The 21,257-nt window shown below is 39.9% G+C and overlaps 1 protein-coding gene across 2 annotated transcripts in view; it reads right to left on the reverse strand.

Moving 5' to 3' along the window:
- The window catches only part of LOC128666690 (gastrula zinc finger protein XlCGF26.1-like), a 142,193-nt gene that overhangs the window by 111,338 nt on the left and 9,598 nt on the right, over positions 1 to 21,257 (reverse strand). The window contains exon 2 of one of the 2 annotated variants that reach the window (XM_053721424.1): positions 5,462 to 5,567. The exons of the other annotated variant lie outside the window; for it this stretch is intronic. The gene's annotated coding sequence lies outside the window, so the exon portion shown is untranslated. The remainder of the gene's footprint in view (positions 1 to 5,461; positions 5,568 to 21,257) is intronic. 2 annotated transcript variants of the gene reach the window in all.

A 21,257-nucleotide genomic window follows, 5' to 3' on the forward strand; every position in this document is an offset into this window, starting at 1 on the left:
TCTAAAAAATAAAACTTACCAGGATAGGCTCAATGACCTAAATATGTATAGCTTAGAGGAGAGAAGGGAAAGAGGTGATATGATAGCAACTTTCAAGTACATTAAAGGGTTTAGTAAAACTGAGGCTGTGGGTATTTTACATAAAATAGAAAATTCAAGAACAAGGGGTCATGAGCTCAAGCTAAAGGGTAGTAGATTCAGGAGTAACTTGAGGAAGCACTTCTTTACAGAAAGAGTGATTGATTTATGGAATAAACTTCCTGAAGAGGTAGTACATTTTGTACACCTTAGCCTAGGTAATAAAAAAAGATACCTTGCAACAGTGTTGGTTAGGCAAATCTGGGGAATGTGTAATAATGGGATTATCATCTATCTTTTTAAACAATAATGGAGTAGACTGTCCCTTTAATACTGCCTCTGAAATCCTACCCCCAAGCAGCCGACCACAACAAAACCCTGCCCTCACTTTCTGTTCCTCGCCAAGTTGTTCAAAGGCTAAATGATTCCCCTATGCCTTGGCTTGCTCCGTGTCAGGAGCTCTTTCATATGCAAAACTGGTTGCTTAGCATACGTAAAAAACATTCCATACAGATTTATCGTGGAACAATATTTTTAGAATTCAAAAGCAAAAAAAAGCGTTTACTCTGCATGAATCACTGAACCTGTCTGATTATTTGGTGGAATTGCGTAAGCTTGGAAATATTATGTTTGTTACCTGCAACATAGTTTGTATATTATTTGTCTGGTTTGATGATTTGTGAGTGAGTAAGCAGGATAAACCTTTTAACACGGATTCAATACAAGAAATAATTTCATCGAACAGCGCTCCCTATTGAGCGTCGCAGTTGCTACGCAAGGTCTCCTAGAAACAAAGGACGCTAATCACGCCAAAGTCGGAACTAGCGCACGTGGTTTGTTTACCATCCGTGCTGTGGGAAAAGTGAAGATATTGATAAACGCTGTTTGGAGCTGAGCACTTTTCAGTTATGTCTAATTTTAGTCTATCCACAGTTCTAAAAAAACAGTAGAGATATTTGTGTTTGAATTCTTTCCCATGTGGCACGGGGAGCTGAGTAATTATTGAGTACTATTTAATTTAAAATTAAATAAGATATTTGTTTCCTATCGGCTAGATTTAGAGTTCTGCGGCCAAAGGGGTGCGTTAGCTACCCATGCTTTTTTTCTCCCGCATCTTTTAAATACCGCTGGTATTTAGAGTTCACAGAAGGGCTGCGTTAGGCTCCAAAAAAGGGAGCGTACAGCATATTTACCGCCACAGCAACTCTAAATACCAGCGTTGCTTACGAACGCGGTCAGCTTCAAAAACGTGCACGATTCCCCAATAGAAAACAATGGGGCTGTTTGAGCTGAAAAAAAAAAACCTGCAAAAAAGAAGCGTTAAGCTCCTAACGCAGCCCCATTGTTTCCTATGGGGAAACACTTCCTAAGTCTGCACCTAACACCCTAACATGTACCCCGAGTCTAAACACCCCTAACCTTACACTTATTAACCCCTAATCTGCCACCCCCACTATCGCTGACCCCTGCATATTATCATTAACCCCTAATCTGCCGCTCCGTACACCGCCGCAACCTACGTTATCCCTATGAACCCCTAATCTGCTGCCCCTAACACCGCAGACCCCTATATTATATTTATTAACCCCTAATCTAACGCCCCCGCTATCGCTGACCCCTGCATATTATTATTAACCCCTAATCTGCCGCTCCGTACACCGCCGCAACCTACATTATACCTATGTACCCCTAATCTGCTGCCCCTAACACAGCCGACCCCTATATTATATTTATTAACCCCTAATCTGCCGCCCCCAACGTCGCCTCCACCTACCTACACTTATTAACCCCTAATCTGCCGACCGGATCTCACCGCTACGCTAATAAATGTATTAACCCCTAAAGCTAAGTCTAACACTAACACCCCCCTAAGTTAAATATAATTTAAATCTAACAAAATAAATTAACTCTTATTAAATAAATTATTCCTATTTAAAGCTAAATACTTACCTGTAAAATAAACCCTAATATAGCTACAATATAAATTATAATTATATTGTAGCTATTTTAGGATTAATATTTATTTTACAGGCAACTTTGTAATTATTTTAACCAGGTACAATAGCTATTAAATAGTTAAGAACTATTTAATAGCTACCTAGTTAAAATAATTACAAAATTACCTGTAAAATAAATCCTAACCTAAGTTACAATTAAACCTAACACTACACTATCAATAAATAAATTAAATAAAATACCTACAATTATCTACAATTAAACCTAACACTACACTATCAATAAATTAATTAAATACAATGAAATAAACTAACTAAAGTAAAAAAAATAAAAAAGAACTAAGTTACAAAAAATAAAAAAATATTTACAAACATTAGAAAAATATTACAACAATGTTAAACTAATTACACCTACTCTAAGCCCCCAAATAAAATAAGAAAGAACCCCAAAATAAAAAAATGCCCTACCCTATTCTAAAATTAAAATAGAAAAGCTCTTTTACCTTACCAGCCCTGAAAAGGGCCTTTTGCGGGGCATGCCCCAAAGAATTCAGCTCTTTTGCCTGTAAAAAAAAGCATACAATACCCCCCCCAACATTACAACCCACCACCCATATACCCCTAATCTAACCCAAACCCCCTTAAATAAACCTAACACTAAGCCCCTGAAGATCTTCCTACCTTATCTTCACAACGCCGGGTTCACCGATCGATCCAGAAGAGCCTCCGATGTCTTGATCCAAGCCCAAGCGGGGGCTGAAGATGTCCATGATCCGGCTGAAGTCTTCATCCAAGCGGGAACTGAAGAAGTCCATGATCCGGCTGAAGACTTCTATCAAGCGGCATCTTCAATCTTCTTTCTTCCGGATCCATGTTCATCCCGCCGACGCGGAACATCCATCTTCACCGACGACTTCCCGACGAATGACGGTTCCTTTAAGGGACGTCATCCAGATTGAGCTTGCATTCTATTGGCTGTTCTGATCAGCCAATAGAATGCGAGCTCAATCTGATTGGCTGATCGGATCAGCCAATCGGATTGAACTTGATTCTGATTGGCTGATTCCATCAGCCAATCAGAATTTTCTTACCTTAATTCCGATTGGCTTATAGAATCCTATCAGCCAATCGGAATTCAAGGGACGCCATCTTGGATGACGTCCCTTAAAGGAACCGTCATTTGGCGGGAAGTCGTCGGTGAAGATGGATGTCCCGCGTCGGCGGGATGAACATGGATCCGGAAGAAAGAAGATTGAAGATGCCGCTTGATAGAAGACTTCAGCCCGATCATGGACCTCTTCAGCTCCCACTTGGATCAAGACTTCAGCCCGATCATGGACCTCTTCAGCTCCCGCTTGGATGAAGACTTCAGTCGGATCATGGACATCTTCAGCCCCCCACTTGGGCTTGGATCAAGACATCGGAGCTCTTCTGGATCGATCGGTGAACCCGGCGTGGTGAAGACATGGTAGGGAGATCTTCAGGGGCTTAGTGTTAGGTTTATTTAAGGGGGGTTTGGGTTAGATTAGGGGTATGTGGGTGGTGGGTTGTAATGTTGGGGGGGGGGGGGTATTGTATGTTTTTTTTTTACAGGCAAAAGAGCTGAATACTTTGGGGCATGCCCCGCAAAGGGCCCTTTTCAGGGCTGGTAAGGTAAAAGAGCTTTTCTATTTTAATTTTAGAATAGGGTAGGGCATTTTTTTTATTTTGGGGGTCTTTGTTATTTTATTAGGGGGCTTAGAGTAGGTGTAATTAGTTTAAAATTGTTTTAATATTTTTCTGATGTTTGTAAATATTTTTTTATTTTTGTAACTTAGTTCTTTTTTATTTTTGTACTTTAGTTAGTTTATTTAATTGTATTTATTTGTAGGTATTGTATTTCATTAATTTATTGATAGTGTAGTGTTAGGTTTAATTGTAGATAATTGTAGGTATTTTATTTAATTCATTTATTGATTGTGTAGTGTTAGGTTTAATTGTAACTTAGGTTAGGATTTATTTTACAGGTAATTTTGTAATTATTTTAACTAGGTAACTATTAAATAGTTATTAACTATTTAATAGCTATTGTACCTGGTTAAAATAAATACAAAGTTGCCTGTAAAATAAATATTAATCCTAAAATAGCTACAATATAATTATTATTTATATTGTAGCTATATTAGGGTTTATTTTACAGGTAAGTATTTAGCTTTAAATAGGAATAATTTATTTCGTTAGATAAAAATTATATTTAATTTAGGGGGGTGTTAGGGTTAGAATAAGCTTTAGGGGTTAAAAAATTTAAGTAGCGGTGAGCTTGAAGTTAGGTGTCGGCGATGTTAGGGAGGGCAGATTAGGGGTTAATACTATTTATTATAGGGTTATTGAGGCGGGAGTGAGGCGGATTAGGGGTTAATACATTTATTATAGTAGCGGTGCGGTCCGGTCGGCAGATTAGGGGTTAATAAGTGTAGGTAGGTGGCGGCGACGTTGGGGGCGGCAGATTAGGGGTTAATAAATATAATATAGGGGTCGGCGGTATTAGGGGCAGCAGATTAGGGGTACATAGGGATAACGTAGGTGGCGGCGGTGTACGGAGCGGCAGATTAGGGGTTAAAAATTTTTAATAGAGTGGCGGCGATGTGGGGGGGCCTCGGTTTAGGGGTACATAGGTAGTTTATGGGTGTTAGTGTACTTTAGAGCACAGTAGTTAAGAGCTTTATAAACCGGCGTTAGCCCAGAAAGCTCTTAACTACTGACTTTTTTCTGCGGCTGGAGTTTTGTCGTTAGATTTCTAACGCTCACTTCAGCCAAGACTCTAAATAACAGCGTTAGAAAGATCCCATTGAAAAGATAGGATACGCAAATGGCGTAGGGGGATCTGCGGTATGGAAAAGTCGCGGCTGCAAAGTAAGCGTTAGACCCTTTCCTGACTGACTCCAAATACCAGCGGGCGGTAAAAACCAGCGTTAGGAGCCTCTAACGCTGATTTTGACGGCTACCGCCAAACTCTAAATCTAGGCCTTCGTTTCTATACAGTCAGGTTAAATGCGTTCCAAATAATAATCCATTTCCCAGCTATACAATTCAGTTAATTATGTGCAATTAAGACATCAGAAGGTTTTAAGGAAAGGGATGACATCAGTACTGTTCTATTAAAATGTTTACAAACAATCTAAATACATTTCCACTTGCAAGCTTGCGCTAGTACTAATAACCCAGCCAGGTCACCCCCTCCTCTCCAGTCCAGTGTCTCACACAGAGTCCGGCAGGCTGCTTGGTTCCTCTGACGCTCCGATCCTCTTACTCGTTGTCACTACACTCTGAACTGAAGACAGTCTAGTCCGTCCGGTCTGCCCAAGTGTACTGTCTGAGGAGTCCATCCGCTAGCCTAGCTACTGTCTCTTTTTTCACTAAGAGTCAGACTGAAGCAGCCGGCCGCTTACCTCAAAAGTGCTGGGACTCTGGGAGGGAGCTCCCTCCATCCATATGCGGTCGGCAAGTGAGCAGGAAGGCAGACGGAAGGGAAACTTGACGTGACCTCGGCAAAAGCTGGATCACGTGACCGCCGCATAAAAAAGAAAAAAAAAACTGTGAAAATAAACTGCCAAGTTGAAAGTGAAAAAGTAGTTGTTTACTGTTTACAATATATCAGTGCCACTGCCGCCCCCCAAATCTGTCGAAGTAGGCACCGGCCTTGTTGGCCTATGCATAAATACGCCCCGGCCGTAACATAAAACTCTTAACTAAAGTGCTAAAAAGTACACTAACACCCATAAACTACCTATTAACCCCTAAACCGAGCCCCCCACATTGCAAACACTTAAATACATTTTTTAAACCCTAATCTGCCGACCGGACATCGCTGCCACTTCAATAAATATATTAAGAATCCAAAAGAAGCAGAGATCTGAGCACTCGGGGGCAAGTAAAATCCATAGAAAATCTTTATTGAGGTAAGAATAAAAACTGCATCTCAATGCAGGTAAGCAAGGACAGCAATCCTGACGCGTTTCACGCCCCCTAGTGGCGCTTAGTCATAGGAATAAGTGCTAGAGGTGTCTGTAGTATACTTAAAGGGATGACTGACCAATCACTAACCTGTAATAGGTGTCATCGGACGCCACCCCAAAAAGAACACTAACAGCACAAGAGGAATGTTTTAAAAAAAACAATATAAGTAATAAAACTGTAGGTACAAAAATCCTTGTATGCATACTAACAGGCTTATGAGATAGAAAACACATGGTACATAGAAAATATGTTAATTAATATGTCTTATAGGTTGCCTAAACAATGTATTTAAAAGATGCCTAAATTACAATATATTAAACAAATCCATGGCTACCAATTAAACCTAAGACGATATGTATATATATTACTTACTTATATGTATATATATTACTTATAAAGATGAAGGCATAATGACAATGTAAAGACAGTAAGAAAACAAGGTTTATATAAAATTATGTGTTTGATTAATCAGTCTGAAAGTTTGAATAATATTGGAAAATAATGTTATTTAAAAAATAATGTTGTTAGAAAATATGCTGTTAGCAATAAAGGGGTCAATAATCTGGAAGAAGAAAAGGACAAACATTGATATGTGCATGTTGTTAAACATGAATCAAAGCAAGGAAATGCCAAAAAAAGGTTTTTTGTACATTAATCTATGAAATAAGAAATATCCCATTCCAGATTAATACCCTTGGGATGTCTGGTTTCCAACTTCAGAATCCAGAATAACTCTTTTTGTGAGAAGTTTGTGTCTGTCTCCCCCTCTGGTGGGTTTATGTACTACATCAATAATCTGCGCTCCAAAACTGGGAACGCCAGTTAGGTGCAGGCCATTGAAGTGTTTAGCAACCGCTGAGTTTTTATTAAAATTCTCAACGTCTCTCAGGTGCTCCCTAACTCTGTCTCAAAATTCACGGGAAGTTTGGCCTACATACTGTTGTTGGCAAAGGTTGCAATTAAGTACATATACTACCCATTTGGTTCTACAGGTGGCATAGAAATGGATTTCAAATGATTTCAATGTGCTATTAGAATAAAAGTGGTTGCCAGTAATAATGGATTTACAGGCTTTGCAGTTGAAATTATGGCATTTGAAATTGCCTCTTCTGCCACTGTGTAATCGAGTTGAGGAAGACGGATTAGTAGTTTGTATCATGCTGGAAGCTAATCTGGAGCCCAATGTTTCCGGCTTTCTTGAAACAAATTTGAAGTCGATCAATGAATTTGATATTAAGGGGTCATTTTTAAGGAGAGGGATGTGTTTCTTTAAGATATTTACTACTTCGCTGTATTGGTTAGAAAATGGAGTACTAAACACTACTGAGTTTTCTGAAAATATGTTATGAGGTCTTTTTGGTTTGGGGATAAAATCTACCTTGGCATCTTGCTGTGCTTTTTCCAGGAGACTTGAGTCATATCCTCTGGCTAACAATCTATTTTTTAAATCATTAGATTGGTTAGAATAAATCTCATCACTGTTGGTGTTTCTCTTGAGTCTTAAAAATTGGCTTTTTGGAATTGATTTGAGGAGGTGCGGAGGATGGGCTGATCGGGCATGTAGGATGGTGTTGCCCGCAGTGGGTTTTCTATAAGTGCTTGATATAATAGATCCATCATCTACCACTTTTTCCAATGTCAAGTCCAAAAAGTTAACTATAGAGGGGTTGGATTCACCAGTGAATTTCAATAGGCTAGTGTTGGTATTTAAATATTCCAAAAAACAAGCAAGTGAGAAACCCTCTTGTCCCCTATTTTCAATTATGAAAATCATATTGTCGATAAATCTATTGTAAAAAATAATATCATGTATGAATAAGTTTTGATAAGAATAAATATGTTGGAGTTCCCACCAACCCACATATAAATTGGCATACGAGGGGCGAATTTCGCCCCCATTGCCGTTCCACAAAGTTGGAGGTAAAATTCTTTATCAAAAATAAAATAGTTGTGGGTTAGTAGGAACTCCAAGCAATCACAGATGAATATTTTCTCTTCTTGTTTGTATGCAGTATCTCTATCCATGAACCATTTTATGGCTCTGACTCCCTGATTGTGAGGGATACATGAATATAGTGATTCAATATCAATAACTACCCAATGGAAATTGTCCTTCGATTTTATGCTTTTTAAGTTATCTAGTAGATGACCAGAATCCCTAAGATAACTGTACAAGTTCACTACAAGTGGCTGTAGAATACAATCTAACCATTCAGACACAGGCTCCAGAAGGGAGCCTATGCCTGAAACAATGGGCCTACCAGGAGGAGAGTGTCCTTGTGAATCTTAGGGACATGATGGAAGATTGGTATGACTGGGGACTTAGGTATTAAAAGTTCAATGTCTTTCCTTTGTAGAATTCCCAAAGCCATCCACCAACAAGTCCCCTAGATCACTTTTAAAAATATTTGTTGGATCTGAAGGCAGTTTGCGATAGGTTGATGTATTCGCAAGTTGCCTGTTGGCCTCTGTGAGGTAAGAACTCTTGTTCATAAGAACAATAGCGCCACCCTTATCTGCGTTTCTCAAGACCAAGTTTCTGTTACGCTGTAGTTTTTTTCAAGGCAGTGGATATATTAACCCCTAAACCGCCGCACTCCCGCCTCGCAAACATTAGTTAAATTTTATTAACCCCTAATCTGCAGTCCCTAACATCGCCGACATCTACCTACATTTATTAAACCCTAATCTGCCGCCACCAACGTCGCTGCAACTATATTAAATGTATTAACCCCTAAACCTAAGTCTAACCCTAACTCTAACACCCCCCTAAATTAAACATAATTTAAAATAATCTAAATAAAATTACTACAATTAACTAAATTATTCCTATTTAAAACTAAATACTTACCTATAAAGTAAACCCTAAGCTAGCTACAATATAACTAATAATTACATTGTAGCTATCTCAGGGTTTATTTTTATTTTACAGGCAACTTTGTATTTATTTTAACTAGGTACAATAGTTATTAAATAGTTATTAAATATTTAATAACTACCTAGCTAAAATAAATACAAATTGACCTGTAAAATAAAACCTAACCTAAGTTACAATTACACCTAACACTACACTATAATTAAATAAATTCCCTAAACTAACTACAATGAAATACAATTATCTAAATTACAAAAAAAAAAACACTAAATTACAGAAAAAAATAAAATAATTAAAAAAAAATTTAAACTAATTACACCTAATCTAATCCCCCTAATAAAATAAAAAAAGCCCCCCAAAATAATAAAAATCCCTACCCTATACTAAATTACAAATAGCCCTTAAAAGGGCTTTTTGCGGGGTATTGCCCCAAAGTAATCATCTCTTTTACCTGTAAAAAAAAATACAATACCCCCAACATTAAAACCCACCACCCAAACACCCAACCCTACTCTAAAACCCACCCAATCCCCCTTAATAAAACCTAACACTAACCCCTTGAAGATCACCCTACCTTGAGACGTCTTCACCCAACCGGGCAGAAGTGGTCCTCCAGATGGCCAGAAGTCTTCATCCTATCTGGGAAGAAGAGGTCCCCCAGACGGCCATAAGTCTTCATCCAGACGGCATCTTCTATCTTCATCCATCCGGAGCGGAACGGGTCCATCTTCAAGACATCCGATGCGGAGCATCCTCTTCTTTCCAACGACTAACGCTAAATGACGGTACCTTTAAGATGGCGTCCCTTCAATTCCGATTGGCTGATAGAATTCTATCAGCCAATCGGAATTAAGGTAGAAAAAATCCTATTGGCTGATCCAATCAGTCAATAGGATTGAGCTTGCATTATATTGGCTGATTGGAACAGCCAATAGAATGCAAGCTTAATCCTATTGGCTGATTGGATCAGCCAATAGGATTTTTTCTACCTTAATTCCGATCGGCTGATAGAATTCTATCAGCCAATCGGAATTGAAGGGACGCCATCTTGGATGACGTCACTTAAAGGTACCGTCATTTAGTGTTAGTCGTTGGAAAGAAGAGGATGCTCCGCGTCGGATGTCTTGAAGATGGACACGCTCCGCTCCGGATGGATGAAGATAGAAGATGCCGTCTGGATGAAGACTTCTGGCCGTCTGGAGGACCTCTTCTTCCCAGATAGGATGAAGACTTCTGGCCGTCTGGAGGACCACTTCTGCCAGCTTGGGTGAAGACGTCTCAAGGTAGGGTGATCTTCAAGGGGTTAGTGTTAGGTTTTATTAAGGGGGGATTGGGTGGGTTTTAGAGTAGGGTTATTTTATTTTTTTCTGTAATTTAGTGTTTGTTTGTTTTTCGAAATTTAGATAATTGTATTTAATTGTAGTTAGTTTAGGGAATTTATTTAATTATAGTGTAGTGTTAGGTGTAATTGTAACTTAGGTTAGGTTTTATTTTACAGGTAAGTTTGTCTTTATTTTAGCTGGGTAGCTATTAAATAGTTAATAACTATTTAATAACTATTCTACCTAGTTAAAATAAATACAAACTTGAATGTAAAATAAAAATAAACCCTAAGATAGATACAATGTAACTATTAGTTATATTGTAGCTAGCTTAGGATTTATTTTATAGGTAAGTATTTAGTTTTAAATAGGAATATTTTATTTAATTATAGTAATTTTATTTAGATTATTTTAAATTATATTTAAGTTAGGGGGGTGTTAGGGTTAGACTTAGGTTTAGGGGTTAATAACTTTATTACAGTGGCGGCGACGTTGGGGATGGCAGATTAGGGGTTAATAAGTGTAGTTAGGTTGCAGCAAAGTTGGGGGCGGCAGATTAGGGGTTAATAAATATAATGTAGGTGGCGGCGATGTTGGGGGCAGCAGATTAGGGGTTCATAAGTATAATGTAGGTGGCGGCAGTCTTCGGAGCGGCAGATTAGGGGTTAATAATATAATGTAGGTGTCGGCGATGTCGGGGCACCAGATTAGGGGTTAATAAGTGTAAGATTAGGGGTGTTTAGACTCAGGGTTCATGTTAGGGTGTTAAGGTGTAGACATAAAAAGTATTTCCCTATAGGAATCAATGGGGCTGCGTTAGGAGCTGAACGCTGCTTTTTTGCAGGTGTTAGGTTTTTTTTCAGCCGAATCTGCCCCATTGATTCTTATGGGGAAATCGTGCACAAGCACGTTCAGCCAGCTCACCGCTACCGTAAGCAACGCTGGTATTGAGGTGAGATGTGGAGTTGAATTTTGCTCTCAGCTCACTTTTCTGCGGCTAACGCCGGGTTTAAAAAAACCTGTAATACCAGCGTTGTTTGTAGGTGAGCGGTGAGCTTAAACTGCTCGTTAGCACTGCAATCATTACCGACAAAAACTCATAATCTAGCCGATTGTGTTTTTCAGGTTTAAGTTTTAATTATTATAAGTTTTGCTAAAATTTCATTTATTTAAATACCCATTTATTTATATATACTGTATGTGTATTATTATTATTATTATTATTATTATTATCCCATTTTACTTCCTTTTCTCTTGGATACAGTGTACATATTTATTGTCATTATCTATTGAGGAATAGTTATCATTAACACTTTTGATTAGTATCCAGTCTCATTTTATAGGGCTGAGGTGTTTGTACAGTATCCTCTCCCTTCATATATATATATATATATATATATATATATATATATAATTATATACTATATAGTTATAGATATATACAGATATATATAGGAATATCTATGTATAAATACAACATATTCTGCTATGTGCAGAACATTGGAATGTCAAATATTTACAGTAAATAAAATAATTTATGTAAGAACTTACCTGATAAATTCAATTCTTTCATATTGGCAAGAGTCCATGAGCTAGTGACGTATGGGATATACAATCCTACCAGGAGGGGCAAAGTTTCCCAAACCTCAAAATGCCTATAAATACACCCCTCACCACACCCACAATTCAGTTTAACGAATAGCCAAGTAGTGGGGTGATAAAGAAAGGAGTAAAAAGCATCAACAAAGGAATTTGGAAATAATTGTGCTTTATACAAAAAATCATAACCACCAAAAAAAGGGTGGGCCTCATGGACTCTTGCCAATATGAAAGAAATTAATTTATCAATTAAGTTCTTACATAAATTATGTTTTCTTTCATGTAATTGGCAAGAGTCCATGAGCTAGTGACGTATGGGATATAAAATATCCAAGATGTGGAACTCCACGCAAGAGTCACTAGAGAGGGAGGGATAAAAAATAAAATACAGCCATTTTCCGCTGAAAAAACAATCCACAACTCAAAGCATAAGTTTATTCTTTAGTGATAAGAAAAACTTAAAACATCAGCAGATGAATCAGACTGAAACAGCTGCCTGAAGAACTTTTCTACCAAAAACTGCTTCTGAAGAAGCAAATACATAAAAACGGTAGAATTTAGTAAATGAATGCAAAGAAGACCAAGTTGCTGCTTTGCAAATCTGATCAACAGAAGCTTCATTCTTAAAAGCCCACGAAGTGGAGACTGACCTTGTAGAATGAGCTGTAATTCTCTGAGGCGGGATCTTACCTGACTCCAAATAAGCTTGACGAATCAAAAGCTTTAACCAAGAAGCCAAGGAAATAGCAGAAGCTTTCTGACCTTTCCTAGGACCAGAAAATAAAACGAATAGACTAGAAGTCTTTCTGAAATCTTTAGTAGCTTCAACATAATATTTCAAAGCTCTTACCACATCCAAAGAATGTAAGGATCTTTCCAAAGAATTCTTTGGATTAGGACACAAGGAAGGGACAACAATTTCTCTACTAACGTTGTTAGAATTCACAACCTTAGGTAAAAATTGAAAAGAAGTCTGCAAAACCGCCTTATCCTGATGAAAAATCAGAAAAGGAGATTCACTAGAAAGAGCAGATAGCTCAGAAACTCTTCTAGCAGAAGAGATAGCCAAAAGGAACAACACTTTCCAAGAAAGTAGTTTAATGTCCAAAGAATGCATAGGCTCAAATGGAGGAGCCTGTAATGCCTTCAAAACCAAATTGAGACTCCAAGGAGGAGAAATTGATTTAATGACAGGCTTAATTCTAACTAAAGCCTGTACAAAACAGTGACTATCAGGAAGTTTAGCAATCTTTCTGTGAAATAAAACTGAAAGAGCAGAGATTTGTCCCTTCAAGGAACTTGCAGACAAACCTTTATCCAAACCATCCTGAAGAAACTGTAACATTCTAGGAATTCTAAAAGAATGCCAAGAAAATTTATGAGAAGAACACCATGAAATGTAAGTCTTCCAAACTCAATAGTAAATCTTCCTGGACACAGATTTACGAGCATGTAACATAGTATTAATCACTGAGTCAGAGAAACCTCTATGACTTAGAACTAAGCGTTCAATTTTCATACCTTCAAATTTAATGATTTGAGATCCTGATGGAAAAATGGACCTTGAGACAGTAGGTTTGGCCTTAATGGAAGTGGACAAGGTTGGCAACTGGACATCCGAACAAGATCCGTATACCAAAACCTGTGAGGCCTTATATAAGGTGTTACAAAGAGATATCTCTTGTACTTTCATAGTTTTATCTATTTTATTTCCGGGCAAAATATGCTATATATTTTATGTTAATCAGCAGAGTAGCCTTTAGCCACTATTTAGCTACTTCACCTAGCGTTAAGATGTCACTTTGCCCCACTACCTACTCTTAAGTAGACTAATTCCCCAAGGCATCTATTACTAATTCTAATGTGTTCCAGTGTAGCGGGGTATACCTATCTCCTAATAATACCCACCAAATAATTTACAAACAGATATACTACTTAGTTATATGCATAATGCTATTATAATCAACAGAGTAGCCTTCTGCCACTATTTAGCTACTCTATCTAGAGTCAAGATGCCACTGCGCCCCAGTACCTACTCCTAAGTAGACAAATTCCCCAAGGCATATCTAATTTATCTTTTTAGTAATCTAGCTGCCTGGCCTACGGTCTCTATATTTGTGCTCTCTCAGACCCACTCCTGGTACCTTATGCTACTTACACTTATATATGGCTCCGTCCTCCCACCCCCTTTACCTATACATATAGCGGTGCTTACCCGCTGAATATCCCCCTCCCTCTATATATCTCGGCCCAAGAGTGGCTGACACTTATATTAAACCTCCACAGGCTGATATTTTGGTCTTAGGTAATATTTTACTAGAATGTGGAGTTCATTCGCTGATAATATAAAATGAAGTTCTATTTTTTTTCTCGCCAAAGATACTGTCTATCTTCATAACCAGACTTGAAATGTATTTTTTCTTGCTGCATGTGCATATTATTTTCTCAATAATGCTTTTGTATAGACAATGTATTTTTCTCTCTGTTGTAACTTCTGCCTTAGGGCGAGTCTTTGTTTTGATGTTATATGCTTTAACTTCAATAAAAAAATTATTTAAAAAAAAAAAAAAAAAAACCTGTGAGGCCATGCTGGAGCCACCAGCAACACAAACGATTGTTCCATGATGATTTTGGAAATCACTCTTGGAAGAAGAACTAGAGGCGGGAAGATGCAGGATGATAATTCCATGGAATGGTTAGCGCATCCATTGCTTCCGCCTGAACATCCCTGGATCTGGACAGGTATCTGGGAAGTTTCTTGTGTAGGTGAGAGGCCATCAGATCTATCCCTGAAAGACCCCACATTTGAACAATCTGAGAAAACACATCTGGATGGAGAGACCACTCTCCTGGATGTAAAGTCTGACGACTGAGATAATCCGCTTCCCAATTGTCTACACCTAGGATATGCACCGCAGAAATTAGACAGGAGCTGGATTCCACCCAAGCAAGTATCCAAGATAGTTCTTTCATGGCTTGAGGACTGTGAGTCCCACCTTGATGATTGACATATGCCACAGTTGTGATATTGTCTGTCTGGAAGCAAATGAACGGTTCTCTCTTCAACAGAGGCCAAAACTGAAGAGCTCTGAAAATTGCACAGAGTTCTAGAATATTGATTGGTAATCTTGCCTCTTGAGATTTCCAAACCCCTTGAGCAGTCAGAGATCCCCAAACAGCTCCCCAACCCAAAAGACTTGCATCTGTAGAAATCACAGTCCAGGTTGGTCGAACAAAAGAAGCCCCGTCGTACATTGGGATTTAAGGATATTAATTGTGATATCTTTGTATAATCCCTGCACCATTGATTTAGCATACAAAGCTGGAGAGGTCTCATGTGAAAACGAGCAAAAGGAATCGCGTCCGATGCTGCAGTCATGAGGCCTAAAACTTCCATGCACATAGCCACTGAAGGGAATGACTGAGACTGAAGGTGCCGACAAGCTGCAACCAATTTCTAGCGTCTCTTGTCTGTTAGAGACAGAGTCATGGACACTGAATCTATCTGGAAACCTAAAAAGGTGACCCTTGTCTGAGGAATCAAAGAACTTTTTGGTAAATTGATCCTCCAACCATGTTTTCGAAGAAACAACACTAGTTGATTCGTGTGAGATTCTGCAGAACGTAAAGACTGAGCATGTACCAAGATATCATCCAAATAAGGAAACACTGCCATACCCTGTTCTCTGATTACAGAGATTAGGGCCCCTAGAACCTTTGAAAAGATTATTGGAGCTGTTCCTAGGCCAAATGGAAGAGCAACAAATTGGTAATGCTTGTCTAGAAAAGAGAATCTCAGGAACTGATAATGATCTGGATGAATCGGAATATAAAGGTATGCATCCTGCAAGTCTATTGTAGACATATAATGTCCTTGCTGAACAAAATGCAGAATAGTCCTTATAGTCACCATCTTGAAAGTTGGTACTCTTACATAACGATTCAAAATTTTCAGATCAAGAACTGGTCTGAAAGAATTTTCCTTCTTTGGAACAATGAATAGATTTGAATAAAACCCCAGACCTTGTTCCTGAAAAGGAACTGGCATGATTACCCCTGAAGACTCCAGGTCTGAAACACACTTCAGGAAAGCATGAGCTTTTACTGGATTTGCTGGGATACGTGAGAGAAAAAATCTTCTCACAGGAGGTCTTACTCTGAATCCTATTTGATACCCTTGAGAGACAATGCTCTGAATCCATTGATTTTGGACAGAATTTATCCAAAAATCCTTGAAAAACCTTAATCTGCCCCCCACCAGCTGAGCTGGAATGAGGGCCGCACCTTCATGCGGATTTAGGGGCTGACTTTGGTTTCTTAAATGGCTTGGATTTATTCCAATTTGAGGAAGGCTTCCAATTGGAAACAGATTCCTTGGGGGAAAGGATAAGATTTTTGTTCCTTATTCTGACGAAAGGAACGAAAACGGTTAGAAGCCTTAGATTTACCCTTAGGTTTTTTTATCCTGAGGCAGAAAAACTCCCTTTCCCCCAGTAATAGTTGAAATAATAGAATCCAGCTGAGAACCAAATAAATTATTACCTTGGAAAGAGATAGTAATCTAGACTTAGATGTCATATCAGCATTCCAAGATTTAAGCCACAAAGCTCTTCTAGCTAAAATAGCTAAAGACATGGATCTAACATCAATTTTGATAATATAAAAAATGGCATCACAAATAAAATGATTAGCATATTGCAGTTGCGCTAAATTCTCCAACCAGAAAGTGGATGCAGCCGCAACATCAGCCAAAGAAATTGCAGGTCTGAGAAGATGACCTGAATATAAATAGGCTTTCCTTAGATAAGATTCAAGCTTCCTATCTAAAGGATCCTTAAAGGAAGTACTATCTTCCATAGGAATAGTGGTACGTTTCGCAAGAGTAGAAATAGCCCCATCAACTTTGGGGATTTTTTCCCAAAACTCTATAGAATTTGCTGGTAAAGGATACAATTTTTTAAACCTTGAAGAAGGAATAAAAGAAGTACCTGGCTTATTCCATTCCTTAGAAATCATATCAGAAATAGCCTCAGGAATAGGAAAAACCCCTGGAGAAACCACAGGAGGTTTAAAAACAACATTTAAACGTTTATTAGACTTAACGTCAAGAGATCTGGTTACCTCAATATCCAAAGTAATTAACACTTCTTTTAATAAAGAACGCATATACTCTATTTTAAATAATTAAGTAGATTTGTCAGTGTCAATGTCTGAGGAAGGATCTTCTGTATCAGATAGATCCTCATCAGAGGAGGATAAATTATTATGTTGTTGGTCATTTGAAATTTCATCAACTGAATGAGAAGTTTTAAAAGACCTTTTACGTTTATTAGAAGGTGGAAATGCAGACAAAGCCTTCTGAATAGAATCAGTAACAAATTCTTTAAAATTCATAGGTATATCATGTACATTAGAAGTTGAAGGAACTGTAACTGGCAATGTACTATTACTGATGGACACACTATCTGCATGTAAAAGTTTATCATGACAACTATTACAAATGACATTCGGAGAAATAATTTCCACAATCTTACAACAAATGCACTTAGCTTTGGTTGAACCGATGTCAGGCAGCAAAGTTCCAGCAGATACTTCTGAGGCAGGATCAGATTGAGACATCTTGCAAAATGTAAGAGAAAAAACAACATATAAAGCAAAATTAGCAATTTCCTTATATGACAGTTTCAGAAATGGGAAAAAATGCAAATAGCATAGCCCTCTGACAGAGAAAAAGGCAAGAGGCAAACATCAATGGGGTATTAAAATAATGAAAAAGTTTTGCGCCAAGCAGGCTTCGACGTCAACTACGACGCCGGAAGTGACGAAGTTGCGTCACGTACGTATTTTTCACGCACCCGCAGTCCGCCCGCAATTTGCAAGAGAAAAGTAGTCAATTAGAAAAAAAAAGACTAAAGTGATACTCCCTTCACATCCCTCTGATATTCGCTGTACTCTGAGAGGAATCGGGCTTCAACAATGCTGAGAAGCGCATATCAACGTAGAAATCTTAGCACAAACTTACTTCACCACCTCCATAGGAGGCAAAGTTTGTAAAACTGAATTGAGGGTGTGGTGAGGGGTGTATTTATAGGCATTTTGAGGTTTGGGAAACTTTGGCCCTCCTGGTAGGATTGTATATCCCATGCGTCACTAGCTCATGGACTCTTGCCAATTACATGAAAGAAATATATATTTATATAGAACACACAGCCCCTCCCTAGTACCTTATATACAGATATATCATATTATAGAGAGGTTCTGTCTGCCTCACACACACACAGTCCCCTCCCCAGTACCTTATATACAGATATATAATATTATAGAGAGGTTCCCTCTGTCTCACACACACAGCCCCTCCCCAGTACCTTATGTACAGATATATTATATTATAGAGAGGTTCCCTCTGTCTCACACACACACAGCCCCCTCCCCAGTACCTTATATACAGATATATAATATTATAGAGAGGTTACCTCTGTCTCACACACACACTGTCCCTCCCCAATACCTTATATACAGATATATAATATTATAGAGAGGTTATATCTGTCTCACACACACACAGCCCCTCCCCAGTACCTTATATACAAATATATGATATTATAGGGGATGCACTAAAAGGAATGACAAGGGTGAATGACAAAATGGAATGCCCATAGACTATAATATAAAAGACCAAGTGTGTTTGTCTGAAGTTGTCATGCGCAGTAGAGACCTGGCCTTAGAGTCTACCTGATCTGCTGCGGCATGGTGACGGCGGGCGGAAGTGGGCATGGTCGGACGTGACCGGGCGTGAGCAGAGGTGTGGCCAGGCGTGGCGAGAGAGGGGAAGGAGATAGAAAGCGAGGGGGAGAGGGGGGTAGAGAGAGAGCAAAAGAGAGGGGAAGAGAGGGGGGGAGAGAGCAATAGAGAGGGATGGAGAGAGAGAGCAAACGAGAGGGGAGAGAGACAAACTAAAAGACAGGGGAGAGAAAAACAGAGCAAAAGAGAGGGGGGAGAGTGAGAGCGCAAAAGAGGGGGTGAGAGAGAGAGCGCAAAAGAGGGAGGGGAGAGCGCAAAAGAGAGGGAGAGAGAGAGAGCGCAGAAGACAAGGGGGGAGAGAGCAAAAGAGAGGGGGAGAGAGCAAAAGAGAGGGGGGATCGAGAGAGCAAAAGAGAGGGGGGAGAGAGCAAAAGAGAGGGAGAGAGAGAGCAAAAGAGAGGGGGGATCGAGAGAGCAAAAGAGAGGGGGGAGAGAGCAAAAGAGAGGGAGAGAGAGAGCAAAAGAGAAGGGGGAGAGAGCAAAAGAGAGGGAGAGAGAGCAAAAGAGAAGGGGGAGAGAGCAAAAGAGAGGGGGGATCGAGAGAGCAAAAGAGAGGGGGGAGAGAGAGCAAAAGAGAGGGGGGAGAGAGAGCAAAAGAGAGGGGGGAGAAAGAGCAAAAGAGAGGGGGGAGAAAGAGCAAAAGAGAGGGGGGAGAGAGCAAAAGAGAGGGGGGAGAGAGAGCGCGAAAGAGAGGGGGGAGAGAGAGAGCAAAAGAGAGGGGGGAGAGAGAGAGAGCAAAAGAGAGGGGGGAGAGAGAGAGCGCAAAAGAGAGGGTGAGAGAGAGAGCGCAAAAGAGAGGGTGAGAGAGAGAGCGCAAATGAGAGGGGGAGAGAGCACAAAAGAGAGGGGGAGGGAGAGCACAAAAGAGAGGGGGAGAGAGCGCAAAAGAGAGGGGGGAGAGAGCAAAAGAGAGGGGGGATCGAGAGAGCAAAAGAGAGGGGGAGAGAGAGCAAAAGAGAGGGGGAGAGGGAGCAAAAGAGAGGGGAGAGAGAGCAAAAGAGAGGAAGAGAGAGAGCACAAAAGAGAGGGGGGAGAGAGCAAAAGAGAGGGGGGAGAGAGAGAGCGCAGAAGACGGGGAAAAGAGAGGGGGAGAGAGAGCACAAAAGAGAGAGGGGAGAGACAGCGCAAAAGAGATGGGGTGAGAGTGAGCAAAAGAGAGGGGGAGAGAGAGCAAAAGAGAGGGGGAGAGAGTGAGAAAAAGAGAGGGGGAGAGAGAGCAAAAGAGAGGGGGAGAGAGAGAGCAAAAGAGAGGGGGGAGAGAGAGAGCAAAATAGAGGGGGAGAGAGAGTGCAAAAGAGAGGGGGGAGAGAGAGAGAGCAAAAGAGAGGGGGAGGAGATAGCGCAAAAGAGAGGGGGAGGGAGAGCGCAAAAGAGAGAGGGAAGAGAGAGCGCAAAAGAGGGGGAGAGAGCACAAAAGAGAGGGGGGGGGGCAGAGGAAACCCCCTCTAACATATCAGCATCCTCCATAACTAAGTAGATTATGTTCAACAAAAGAAAACAACTGGCACCGTACACCCCCAATGGCTGGGGCACTCACCACCTCCTATGACCCAGACAGATAGAGAAAACGGATCCTCTCCCCAGTCGCACGGTTAGGAATACGGGATGGGAACAGAAACATGACCACAACCGGTCGCATGGTGCAACGTGCAGGAATCCTCCCACTAAGAAAAGCGCGCCAGTCCATAAAACTGCGCAGCTCAAAAATAACCTACACGTTACGTAAAAGCCTATGAGCCCCAAAAAACCATACACATAAGCAGTCAAAATCATATAACAAACATGATTAAAAGCCCCCACTGTTCAATAATCCCCCTCCGGAGATATTAACCCTTGATTCCATAAAGATAAAGGAGTCCCACTGAGACCCTGTCTTCTCATTACGTTACAAGCATGTAAAAAAATTGAAACGATCTTACCGGAAGCTAAGCTGTGGAACAGCAACACGGTCCTTCAAGTTTGACAGATGATAGCAACGCTTCTGACATGGACTTGAGTGCAGAAAAGCAGGCAGCGAAACTCGTCAACGCTGATTGCTTATGGCGCTGTTAATATGAGTCGGGATGGTTTCGCAGAAAGACTCTCCCTGCATCTCTAGACTCTAACTTTCATCAATGCTCTCACTGAGAGGCCGACAAGACTACTTAAAACTCCAGTCCCATGTCGAAGAGTACTACCCTCCATAAGGAACTACTCTGTATCTTCCGACACTTCTCTGCCAACCTCCTGTGACGAAAGGCAAAGAATGACTGGGGGATGAGGGAGGTGGGGGAGGTGTTTGGGCCTTTGGCTGGGGTGTCTTTGCCTCCTCCTGGTGGCCAGATTCCGTGTTTCCCAAAAGTAATGAATGCAGCTGTGTACTCTCCCTGTATTTAGAAGGAAATATTTTTTAAGAGTCATTTTCCTTATATATTTTTGTAAGTCAATGTAAGTCTCAAATTTATTGGGAGCCTTTTTAGGAGCAAAATTGAGTCCCTTAGCCAAAAGGTTAATTTCTTGGTCGCTCAATTTTTTTAGTAGTGAGATCATATACATTGTCCTTGTTCCTAATTAAGGCTGCCTTCTTGGATCGTGTTCTCTGAATGTGTCGTCCTCCCCTCGCTTATTCTTTTTATTGTGAGGTGTCATGTG

The sequence above is a fragment of the Bombina bombina genome, chromosome 7 (genome assembly GCF_027579735.1).
Source record: "Bombina bombina isolate aBomBom1 chromosome 7, aBomBom1.pri, whole genome shotgun sequence".
NCBI lineage: Eukaryota > Metazoa > Chordata > Amphibia > Anura > Bombinatoridae > Bombina > Bombina bombina.